At 37.9% G+C, this 13,484-nt stretch overlaps 2 pseudogenes; one reads left to right on the top strand and one right to left on the bottom strand.

Moving 5' to 3' along the window:
• Positions 1-1,422: 1,422 nt before the first annotated feature.
• On the bottom strand, positions 1,423-5,558 carry LOC100953766 (annotated as a pseudogene).
• A 580-nt stretch (positions 5,559-6,138) lies between these two features.
• Positions 6,139-13,484, top strand: part of LOC105886920 — a 19,799-nt pseudogene continuing 12,453 nt past the window's right edge.

The raw sequence follows: 13,484 nt of genomic DNA, 5'->3' as shown, positions 1-13,484 counted from the left end.
CAAGGGTTTCAAAACCTTTTGGTAATTCAAGTTTTTGTGGAAAATTGTGTTGGGATATTGTCTCTATCAAGCTTCTCCTGAGAAACTAACTTGACTCTCCAGTCAGGTTGATTTCTAGGTAAAATCACTGTAGGTTATACTAACACCTAAGCCTAAGTGGTAGATAGAGCAGGACCACAGCTGGATCCTGGGTTACCACTGTAGGGCTCCTGGGTGAGCCACAGACACTGTTTCATAAATACATATTTGTTATAAATGTAAGAATAGTAACCCCATATACTGAATAGTCACTCTTTAGCTCCATTAAATAAGACACAGCAAAGGAAAGACATATCTCACAAAATGGCTTTCAAGTTCAAGTGAAACTATATCATAATTATACTGTGGCACAGAGGCAGCTTATGGGCACTTATTCTTAAAACAGCACAATGTTATCAATTTCTGACTAGACTATTAGCACAGTGTTGAACACCGGCCTAAAATGAATGCGTCAAGAACCTCAACCACTTCCCTACAGCTACAGTTGTTGAGTCTTTCCAGAATAACAAAAGTCCAAATGGGGCACACGCTATCTCATGTCCATCTAGTGGGTAAGAGGTTTCTCTTTGTAAAACTAGAATTTCTTTACTTTCAAAAGTGATTTAACATTTTCTATCATATTAAATTAGCAGCATTAAACATTACCCTTTATCTATAAAATTCTACTCCAGTTCCCTAGAATTTATATACACATTTTTATTTCCAATATGCATGAAAAAATTTCCTATTAGATATTTGGTAACACAGCATTAAAGATACTATTCACATGTGGCACACATATATATATATATATATATACACAAAGTACACTTCAAAAAGAAGCCAACACACTTTAGCCAAAGTCTAAGCTTGCATAGATTAAAAAAATTATGAATACAATTTTTGTTCAAATAGAAAATGAGGAATAAAAGTTACAGAATGGATGTAAAAAGAGATGTTTTCCAAACTTTTACTTTGCACATTCAATTGAAAAAGGTAACTTTTACAAGTTCTTTGGTGCCCATACTCAGCATACAAAAATGTAAAAGACTATTCATAAATAAAACACCTTAGTTCAAACTGGAAAAAAATAACAATGACAACAATAAAACAATCTAAGGTAGTGCACATTGTGCCAGCTCTGCTTATGGGGACATGAGAATTACTGTGAAAATAAATGGAATGTCCTTTTGTAAAAGCAGCAATGTCATGTCTTGTAAACTTCCTTTTTATATTACAGCAATGTTTGGAAGAAAATCCAAAGGCCTGGAACTTACTCTGTAGCCATGAATGAGTAAAAGAGTCTATTTCCTCAATTAGTGTTGGTCCAGTTTTCCTTTTGAGTTCAAATGTGCAGGTTTTAAAAGGTGCTCAGTTAGAGATTCTAACCAATTAAGTAATGAATTATAAAATTTCTTTCCTGCTTTCAAACGCAAATAGGTAAATCTGGTCCACAGCAGTAGCAATGGCCTTTACATTGGGCTCTGTTACTGTGATACTTCCTGTTGAAAACATCTGTAATGTAGCTCTTAGAGACTTTATTGGATAGCACACAGCAGGATGAAGTTCAGGTTCATAACTGGCATGAGGTCAGTTGTTCTTTGTGAATTCTGGCAAACGAATTTCAAATGGCATGTTACATACTGCCAAAATATTAACAACTTTAAAATCCGTAAGTATTACCTGGAAGCCTAGTTTCTGCAGACAGTGTGCTAAACGTCTGGCATCAAATGTAGCTGCTTCTTTACTTGTTGCTCCAGTGCAAATAATTTTTCCTGAGGACCAAATTGCAGCTGTAATTCTAGGTTTTCTAAGCTTCATTAATACTTTTCCAACATCACGCTTATAAATTACATTCGCTCCCTCCAAATCATCTTCCTTAAGTTCAAATGGCTGTCTGCTTGCCTTACTTACTGTGTTCTTGGCTGTGCAGAAGCTCTTTAGTTTGATCAGGTCCCAAAAGTGTATTTTTGATGTTGCTTCAATTGCCCGGGGTGTTCTCCTCATAAAATGTTCACCCAAGCCGATTTCTTCAAGTGTTTTCCCTACACTTTCTTCTAGTATTTTTATGATTTCATGTCTTAAATTTAAATCTTTAATCCAGTGAGAGTCTATCTTAGTTTATGGTGAAAGGTGTGGGTCCAGTTTCAGTCTTCTACAGATTGCCAGCCAGTTCACCCAGCGCCATTTGTTAAATAGGGAATCTTTTCCCCTCTCAATGTTTTTAATTGGCTTGTCAAAGATCAGGTAATGGTAAGTAGCTGGATTCATCTGTTGGCTCTCTATTCTGTTCCATACATCTACCTCTCTATTTTTGTGCCAGTATCATACTGTTTTGATCACTATAGATTTATAGTATAGTCTGAGGTCTGGTAGCGTGATTCCTCCTACTTTGCTTTTATTCCTGAGTAATGTCTTGGCTATTTGAGGTTTTATCTGATTCCATATAAAATGAAGTATTGTTTTTTCAAGATCTTTAAAATATGAGAGTGGAGCTTTAATGGGGATTGCATTAAAATTATATATTACTTTGGGTAGTATGGACATTTTAACAATGTTGATTCTTCCCAGCCATGAGCATGGTATGTTTTTCCATTTCTTAACATTTTCAGCTATTTCTTTTTTTAGAGTTTCATAGTTCTCTTTATAGAGATCTGCAATGTTTTTTTTTTAAGTGAGATTATTCCTTTGAATATTATGCTTTGCAACCAGCCTGCTCCTGATAGATATTTGGATTATTTCTTTCTCTTTTTGCTTTTTTAGCTGTTATAAACAAGGCTGCTAACTTATAGTTATATAATTTTTTTACCTGCCACATCACTCTTTAAATTATTTTAAAACCTCTGAGGCACAAGTCCTAGACAGCACTTTGCATAGATTGACGTAATAGCCACCACTATCCAGTAAAGTGGATCTCGTTATCATCATCTTTTTATAGGAAAAAACTATAGCAGAGAGAGGCTAAAGGACTTGCCTAAGATTACACAGGCAGCAAGTGGAGACCCTGGACTTGAACCCCACTATTTGTCCATAGTCGTACTCCATCTGTGGATGTCAATAATTTTTATAGTGTTTTATTATTTTTATGAACATGTAATTGTTTATATATTAATTTCATATTATGTGGAGTATACTGAGTATTTATTTTTCCATTCTTGCAATACTTTACTAAGAAGAATGTATTTCAACTCCATCCAGATAAATGCAAAAGATGTAAAGTCTTGGCCTGGTGCAGTGGCTCATACATGTAATCCTAGCACTCTGGGAGACTGAGGCACGTGGATTGTCTGAGCTGACTGGTTCAAGACCAGACTGAGCCAGAGTAAGACCTCCTCTCTAAAACAATAGCCAGTCATTGTGCCAGGCGCCTGTAGTCCCAGCTACTTGGGAGGCTGAAACCAGAGAATTGCTTAAGCCCAAGAGTTTGAGGTTGCTGTGAGCTATGATGCCATGACCCTGTACAAAGTCAGATTCTGTCTCAAAAAAAAAAAGAAAGAAAGAAAGAAAAGAAAAGAAAAGACGAGAAGAGAAAAAAATATAAAGTCTCCATCTTTTTAAATGACTGAATAATACTCCACGGTATACATATAACAGTTTGTTGATCCATTCATGGGTTGATAGACACTTAGGTTGCTTCCACAACTTGGCAATTATGAATTGAGCTACAGTAAATATTCTAGTGCAAATGTCTTTGTGGTAAAATGATTTTTGTTCTTCTGGGGAGATACCTAGTAATGGGATTGCAGGGTCAAACAGAAGGTCTACTTTTAGATCTTTGAGGATTCTCCATACTTTTCTCCAAAAAGACTAACTTATAGTTTTAAATGAACATGCTCCTAGAAATGGGACTGATGGGTAAATACATTTTTAATTTGGACATAAATTGCCAACTTGCCATTCTTAAAAACGTTGCCAGTTTGCAATCCATTTGCAATATATAATAGTACCTGTTCTGGTGTCATTGTTTTGTAAAGTATAGACCTATCTAGAGACACATGTTGGGGAGCCTCCCATGGATAGGTGGTCTCTATACCTCTGGAAGTGGGGAACAGGAGAGCACTTAGCAAGGTGGAAACTTCTGCAATTACAGCAACAGGAGCCAGTGAAGGGAACTGAGGAGCAGCCAGTGTGGGAGGAAGAGAATGGAACTGGCCGATGTCACAGGAGCCTCTAAGGGGAAGGGAGGAGAGACTGGTACAGCCTCTTCAGAGAATAATCTGACATCTTGTGGCCGCATGTGGTCAAGGCGCAGTGATTCCCCTTCCACATCCACATCCCAGGGGAACTCACACAGGGACCAGGGAGGGAATCCCAATGGTGGTCATTGCAGCAATGTCTGTAGCAGAAATAGCCTAAAGGTCACTGAAGAGGGAAAGACAGAAACTGTAACATATTACTCCATGGAATACTATCTAGCAGAGAAAACAAATGGAGTATTTGCATGAATGTGGATTCATCCCACAGACCATATTAACTGAAAAAGCAAATCACAGAATGATGCATTCACCAAGAAACAATTTATACAGAGTCTAAGAACAGGGAACATATCAAACAAAGGCATTTTTAAAAACTTACTAGAAATATAAAGGCAAACGCCAAATGCAAGACACTCCCCCTACCCCTGGCAGTCCTTGCTTTGCTTGATACAGTGTTGACAGATACACATGTGCATCAGAACTGAAATGAGGACTCTGCAAGTATTTCCATTATTTTCTCCATGTACTACATATAGTGAATAATGTTAAAATGATACGAATAGACAACCCTGAGTGGTAGTTTCACAAAGATCTTATAATTCTCTGCTCTTTCTTCCAGCTAGAACAACTTTCTAATAAATTCATGAAGTAAATCCATAGGAATTGAGAGAAAGGAATAAAAGAGAGGAGAGTGAGGAAGCTGCTGAGAAGTAAAGAAAGGTGAAGAATTGGCAATACTTAGTGCATTAGTAATGCTAACCTCACAGGTTTCCTGGGGCAGTGTGAGCCGAAGCCAGAAGGAAATGGACAGAAGGTCATAGAGGGATGAAGGGCTGAGGGCTTCAGGGGCAAATAGGCCTCAGGTGATGACTCTGGGGGGGCTGGCTGGGCTGGGAGGTGTGGATGGGTTCTGGACATCTGCTTTAGGTCCAGCCTTAGAGAATTCATGTTCATTTAATGCTTTCCTTTTCTTTTTCTTTTTACATAAAGGAATATAAAACTATTTATTGACCACTGTTCACCATTATCTACAATAAAGTAAACAATATACAATTGGATAACATTCTGTTTATTATAAATTTGGTTTGGGGGGTTGTTTTTTGTTTTCTTTTGTTTTTTATGGCTTCTGCTCAACTGGTAACCCAAATACTGAAAAGTTTGAGTCTACATGTAAGGAATGAGTTGGGGTAAGGAAAAAGCATGCAGGTCAATAGTTTAAATTACAGAGTTTGTTCACAAATTTATGTCAGCAGGTCTGAAACTACCAACATTGGTTAACCATCTGATTAGGTTTCTATAAGCCATGCCTAGGAATGGCTTACTAGAGGAATCTTTAATGTCCATTTAACTAAGTCTTATTTGTTTACCTTATTAGAACGCATCAGGATTAGTCTACTTGACTCATTGGGGTGAGAAGGTTGTTGATAATGATAAACATTTTCCTTTTAGAATTTTTGTAAACATAATTTTGCATTTATATGACTATACATATAGATCCAGATTCTGACATGGCTGCTTTAAATTATCAATTTAAATTGTCAAATTAAGAATCAACTATTTAGGAATTCTGGGAATAGGCTGACTGGTAGCAACCCTCAGCAGAGGCTCCTGACCAGAGGGAGAAAAACTGGATGGAACTGGACTCTATGAAGCCAAAGGTGGGGAGTTTAGCCAAGAAAGAAGTTCAGCAAGCCAGATGCCAGTTATGAACCCAGATACCCTCCACCCCCACTAGGCATAAAATTAAACAGATATTTTTCCCCACAATTCCAAACTCCCAGTGCACTATTCCTTCCTCAAATGGCTGTCTGAAGTTCTGCCCCCTGCAGAGAGCAGAATGTTTGGTCTATTCCTGAGAGATCCAGACATAGTATGGACCACCAACCATCAGGATTGAATCTGTGACTAATAAGAAAGAAAGAAGATGTGGGAAGGAAGGGACACTCATCAGGAGGAGGAGCAGTCCCCTGGTTATGACTATGCCCAGCCAGTAATAGTGTTGACCCTTGATTCGGGCTGTGTCTGGTGGGACAGGGTGCAGAACCCCTGGTTCTGATGGCACACACAGCAGGAGAGTGGTTGCCCCATGTGGACTGAGTTCAGCAGGCAGGGCTGGTCCCCAGCCCCTGCTGGGCCTGTGAGCAGAAGCTTGCCAGGTGTGGACCAAGACCTGAGAGCAAGGGTGTGGTCCCTTGTCACCAGCATGCCAGTGAGCAGAGGCTTATTGGGTGAGGACTGAGACCTGCAGGCAGGGCATGGTGCCCTGGCTCAAACAGAGCCTGCAAACAGAGTCTTGCCAGGCAGTGAACTGAGACTGGCAGGCTGGGATATGGTCCCCTGACTCCAACTGGTCTGGCAAGCAACGACTCGCTGGGTGTGGACTGAGACCAGTGAGCATGGGCATGGCCTGTGAGCAGAGAAGCGGATAACACTGGGGACTGAGTCTGGCAGGCGAGGGTGTAGATCCCTGGCTACAATTGTGCTTCTAGAGACGCTTGAATCCCTCTCTGTTGAGCAGGGTTTGCACTGCCTGAGACAATTTAATTGGAACTGGTGTCTGGGGCCGTCCACTTGGGAACATTCTGAGGTTGACCTTTGAAGTTCTGTAGTGGAAAAGAACTGAAGGGTGGGGGCTGGGTGCCATAGCTGTTTGTATCTCTTCACAGCCAAGATTTAAACCTAATAGTGTGGCTTCTTAGGGTAAAAGTTGACTGATATCAAAACAGAGCCAGCTTGTGCTATCTCACCAAGTAGGTCTTCAGAATCTCTAGCCAAAACTCTGAAAGGGCCTTTGTAAGGTTGTAGGAGATAAGTCACAATTATAAAGCCTAGTGCTTTGGTAAGGGGCTATCTCTACTACCTGGGAACCCCAATTCAATCTCACCCTAACAGTTCTAATAGCCAAACGGGAGGAAATAAACATGGTGCAGACCCCACAGAAGAACTCTGGTAACATGAATAACATGAGTAAATCAACCCTCCAAAGAAATGATAAAGGAGATACAACTGAAGATGTCATGCATAGACAAATGGCTGCAATGTTAGAAATCCGAATTCAGAATTCAGAATGGATGGAAAATAAAATAAATAGAATGAAAGAAAAGATAGAAACTGAACTCCAAAGAGTAGTTCTAAAGTTGTCTCAAGAAATTAACGAATTCAAAGACAAAGTCACCAAAGAAATGGACATAATGACAAAAGAGATAGCAGAGCTCAAGGAAACAAAAAAGTTAGTTGAGAAGCTCTGAAATACAAGACAGAAGAAAGGATCTCTCAAACTGCGGACAAAGCTTTTGAACGTTCCCAAATGCTCAAAGAGGCAGAAAAATGGAGAGCAAAAATTGATCATTCCCTGAGAGAGTTGTGGGATCAATCCAAAAGCTCAAACATTCATCTTATAGGAATTCCCAAAGGAGAAAAGGCTGGTCCTAAAGGTCAGATGCTCTACTCCAAGAGATTTTGGAGGACAACTTCCCAAGCATTGCAAGAGACAAAGAACTTCAGATAGTAGATAGTTTCAGACCTCTAGCAAGACTCAATCCAAATAAAGCATCTCCTAGACACATTGTGATTAACCTTGCCAAAGTCAAGACAAAGGAGAAAACTCTGCAAGCAGCCAGATGTAAGAAAAGCATCCCCTACCAAGGGAGAGATATCAGAATGACTGCAGATCTCTCAGCCAAAATGTTTCAAGTCAGAAGAGGATGGTCATTAACATTCAGTCCTTAAAACAAAACAACTTCCAGCCCAGGATCCTGTATCTAGCTGAACTGAGTTTCATTTGTGATGGAGAAGTCAAATACTTTAATGAGATACACATTTCTTTTGTTTTTGAGGGGGTTTTTTGAGACAGAGCCTCAAGCTATCCTCCTGGGTAGAGTACCGTGGCACCACAGCTCACAGCAACCTCCAAGTCCCGGGCTCAAGCGAGTCTTCTGCCTCAGCCTCTCAAGTCACTGGGACCACAGGCGCCCACCACAACGCCCGGCTATTTTTTGGTTGCAGCCATCATTGTTGTTTTGGCGGACCCAGGCTGGATTCGAACCCACCACCTTAGGTGTATGTGGCCTTAGCCACTTGAGCCACAAGCGCCGAGCCAAGATACACATGTTGAAGTCATAACTAAACCAGCTATCCTGGATACTCTCAGACCTATCCTCCACAATGACTAGCACAATGCTCTACCTCCACAGTAAACTCATCCAGAAATTTTTGAACAAAAGCCAAATTCCACAGTGATGAAAGGATTAAAAATGTCCACTGGACATCTGAAAATTTTGACACCCAAAACACAACCAGGCTTATCAATTTTCTCAATTAATGTGAATGGCTTAAATTGTCCTCTAAAGAGGCACAGTTTAGCTGACTGGATACATAAACTCAGACTGGACATCTGATGTATACAAGAATCTCATCTTACCTTAATAGACTCAGGGTGAAGGGGTGGACTTCTTTTTTTTTTTTAATTGAATGGTAACTATGTACATTAATACACTTTTGGGGTACAGTGTGGGGTATTCACATGCAATCCGAAATACTTCCATCAAACTGGTCAACACAGCCTTCATGTGACTTCTTTAATACAGGCAATGGAAACCAGAGAAAAGCAAGGATTGCAATTTTAGTTGCAGATAAAATTGTATTTAAATCCACAAAGATAAAGGAAGATAAGGATGGTCACTATGTATTTGTCAAGGGAAATACCTAATATGAAGAGATTTCAATAATTAACATTTATGTTCCCTACCAGAATGCTCCTTAATTTATAAAGCAAATGATAATGGATATGAACAACTTGATATATTCCTGCACTATAATAGTTGAAGATAACACCCCTCTCACAGTTTTGGATAGATCCTCCAAGAAGAAAATAACAAAGAAATATTAGACTTAAACCTGACCCTAGAACAAATGGACTTTACAGACCTCTACAGAACATTTCATCCTAATAAAACTGAAAATACATTCTTCTCATCAGCCCACAGGTCATCCTCCAAAATAGTTCATATCCTAGGACACAAGTCTAACCTCCACAAATTTGAAAGAATAGAAATTATTCCTTGTATCTTCTCAGAACACCATGGAATAAAAGTTGAACTCAACAGCAACAGGTATCTTTGTACTCAAATAAAGTCATGGAAACTAAATAATCATAGACTGAATAATAGCTGGGTCAAAGACAAGATTAAGAAGGAAATTACCAAATTTTTGGAACAAAATGATAATGAAGACACAAATTATCAAAACCCATGGGATACTGAAAAGGCAGTCCTAAGAGGGAAATTTATATAGCATTGGAAGCCTTCATCAAGAAAACAGAAAGAGAGGAAGCCAATAACTTAATGGATCATCTCAAGCAACTGGAAAAAGAACATTGCAACCCCAAACCCAGCAGAAGAAAAGAAATAACCAAAATTAGGGTAGAATTAAAGGAAATAGAAAACAAAGTACTCATTCAGAAGATCAATGAAACAAAAAGTTGGTCTTCTGAAAAGATGGATAAAATTGATAAAACTTTGGCCAACCTAACCAGAAACAGAAATTAAAATCTCAAATATCATCTATCAGAAATGATAAAGGAGAAATAACAAAAGACACCACAGAAATTCAAAACATCCTCAATAATAACTACAGAAATCACTATTCTCAGAAATATAAAAATCTGAAGGAAATGGACCAATACCTGCAAGTATGCCACCTTTCTAGACTCAACAAGAAAGAATTAGAAATCTCAAATAGACCTGTATCAATCACTAAAATAGCATCAACAATATGAAATCTCCCAAAAAAGAAAAGTCCGAGACCAGATGGCTTCACATCTGAATTCTATCAATCCTTTCAAGGGGAACTAGTACCCATATTATACAATATTTTCTAAAGCATAGAAAAAGAAGGAATACTTCCCAACATTTTCTATGAAGCAAATATCACCCTGATACCCAAACCAGGAAAGGATCCAATAAAGAAAGAAAATTATAGACCAATATCAGTAATGAATATCGATGCAAAAATAATCAATAGGATCTTAGCAAGCAGAATTCAACAACATATCAAAAAAATTATACACCATGATCAAGTTGATTTTATTCCAGGATTATAGGGTTGGTTCAACATATGCAAATATATAAATATAATACATCACATTAATAAAATAAAAATCAAAGACCATATGAGTCTCTCAATTGATGCAGAAGAAGCCTTTGATAACATCCAGCATCCTTTCATGATGAGAACACTTAAGAAAATAGGCATAGAAGGGACATTTCTTAGACTGATAGAGGCCATCTACAACAAACCCACAGCCAATATCATATTCAATGGTGTCAAATTGAAAACATCTCCCCTCAGATCAGGAACAAAGCAAGGTTTCCCATTGTTTCCACTGCTTTTCAACATAGTAGGAAGTCTTAGCCATCACAATCAGGCAAGAGAAGGCAATCAAGGATATTAAATAGGGTCAGAGGAGATCAAACTCTCATTCTTTGCAAATGATATGATCTTATACCTGGGAAATCCCAGGGACACAACTTCAAAACTCTTAGAAGTGATCAAGGAATAGACCAGAGTCTCAGGATACAAATCAATAGTCACAAATCAGTAGCTTTTATATATGCTAACAATAGTCAAGCTGAAAATAAAGTCACAGACTCTATTCCTTTTACAGTAGTGCCAAAGAAGATGAAATATCTGGGAATTTACCTAACAAAGGATGTGAAAGATCTCTATAAGGAGAACTATGAAACTCTGACAAAAGAAATAGCTGAATATGTTAACAAATGGGAAAACATACCATGCTCATAGCCAGGAAGAATCAACATTGTTAAAATGTCCATACTACCCAAAGCAATTTAGAGATTTAATGCAATCCCTATTAAAGCACCTATTAAAGAACTTGAAAAAATAGTACTTCATTTTATATGTAGTCAGAAAAAACCTTGAATAGCAAATACATTACTCAGAAATAAGAACAGACCAGGAGGTATCACGTTACCAGACTTTAGGCTATACTATAAATCTATAGTGATCAAAACAGCATGGTACTGGCACAAAAACAGAGAGGTAGATGTATGGAACAGAATGGAGAACCAAGAGATGAACCCAGCTGCTTATCATCATTTGATTTTGACAAGCCTATCAAAAATATTCAGTGGGGGAAAGACTCCCTATTTAACAAATGATGCTGGGTGAACTGGCTGGCGACCTGTAGAAGACTGAAACTGAACCCTCACCTTTCACCATTAACAAAAATTGATTCTCACTGGATAAAAGACTTAAACTTAAGACATGAAACTATAAAAATACTAGAAGAGTGTGCAGGGAAACCACTTGAATAAATTGGCCTGGGAGAATATTTTATGAGGAGGACCCCCCCTGGGCACTTTAAGCAACACCAAAAATACATTACCGGGATCTTATCAAACTAAAAAGCTTTTGCACAGCCAAGAGCACAGTAAGTAAAGCAAGCAGACAATCTTCAGAATGGGAGAAGATTTTTGCAGATTATGCTTCTGACAAAGGTCAGATAACTAGAATCTACAGAGAACTCAAACTAATCAATAAGAAAAGAACAATTAACCCCATTTTTATGTGGGCAAGAGACTTGAACAGAAACTTCTCTGATGAAGACAGGTGCATGGCCTACAAACACATGAAAAATGCTCATCATCCTTAATCATCAGAGAAATGCAAATCAAAACCACTTGAGATATTATCTAATTCCAGTAAGATTAGACTACATCACAAAATCCCAAAACTACAGATGTTGGTGTGGATGCAGAGAGAAGGGAACACTTCTACACTGCTGGTGAGAATGCAAGCTAATACAACCCTTTTGGAAAGAATACTGGAGAACACTCAAGGAACTAAAAGTAGACCTACAGTTCAATCCTGCAATTACTCTACTAGGTATATACCCAGATGATCAAAAATTATTTTAAAACAAAGACATTTGCACCAGAATGTTTACTGCAGCCCAATTCATAATAGCCAAGACATGGAAACAGCCTAAGTGCCCATCAACCCATGAATGGATTAGCAAATTGTGGTATATGTACACCATGGAATACTATGCAGCTGTAAAAAATATGGAGACTTCACATCTTTTATGTTTACCTAGATGGAACTGGAACATATTCTTATTAGTAAAGTATCTCAAGAATGGGGAAAAAATATGCAATGTACTCAGTACTACTATGAAATCAATATATAATCACCTACACACTCATACAAATGGCAAAACATAACTATAGTCCAGAAGGTAGAAGGGAAGAGAAGAGAGAGGGGAGGGGATGGGGGACATGGGAGTAAGAAGAGTATTTGGGGGGACCTCGCCTAATGTGCATGATGCAACGGTACATTTCAAAACTATTAAGAAATGAGTATAACTGTGATGGACGTGTTACTTAGTTCAAGGTAAGCATTTCACATTGTATATCAAAATGTACATTGAACCCCATAAATGCATCAATGTACAAAGTTATGATGTAATAAAAAATAATAGTATAGTAAAGAAATAAAGAAAATTTAAAAAAATAATCCACTATTTAATTTGAAACATTATGGCTTCAGTAAAATTTTCTGTTCTTGCATTGCTCAGAATGATGGCATTGCAGACACCTGGGCTTACCTGTGATTTTTGTTTTGGTGAATGTTTATAAGCAAAGAAAATCATTTACATATGCAACTTACATATACATATACAGAAACAAATTTAAGAAAAAACCCAGAATGGTCCTTAAGCAAACAGTTAAACACAAGTTCTTATTGAAAAATGGCTATGGAAATTTCCCTTACCTTTTAAAAAGCTGTTCTCTAATGCAGAGGAAATAATATACCATGGTATCAAATTTTCTTTTCTGATAAATGAAGCAACCAGAGAAAGCTTTTACTTATTTGTTCAAAGTAACCAGTGGTACTGATGCAACCTTCGCCCACCACCACAATTCTCCTAGTACTACTTTCAAAATGGACATATCAAACTAGGTACAAACTTATTAGAATGTATTTCTTATTTCTTCACACTCATCAATCAAAAACCAAGACCCAGATACACACACACACAAATATATATATATATACACACACACACATATATAGCAATATATATAGCAATGCAAACAATTGTTGAGCTTCATCTTCTGGACAAGAATTCCAAGTTAGTCTATCTTCATAAAAAGCAATAACAATTTGAGGACACTTCATATTTGCCACTTTCACCAGCACCAAATCTGCCTCATCTGAATCTTTCCATTTCCTAAGAAACATTAACTC

This window comes from Otolemur garnettii, unplaced genomic scaffold, assembly GCF_000181295.1.
Source record: "Otolemur garnettii isolate 467f Iridium unplaced genomic scaffold, OtoGar3 scaffold00031, whole genome shotgun sequence".
In the NCBI taxonomy this organism is placed as follows: Eukaryota; Metazoa; Chordata; class Mammalia; order Primates; family Galagidae; genus Otolemur; species Otolemur garnettii.
Note: the sequence above shows the minus strand (reverse complement) of the source record. Positions and strands in the feature narration are given on the sequence as shown.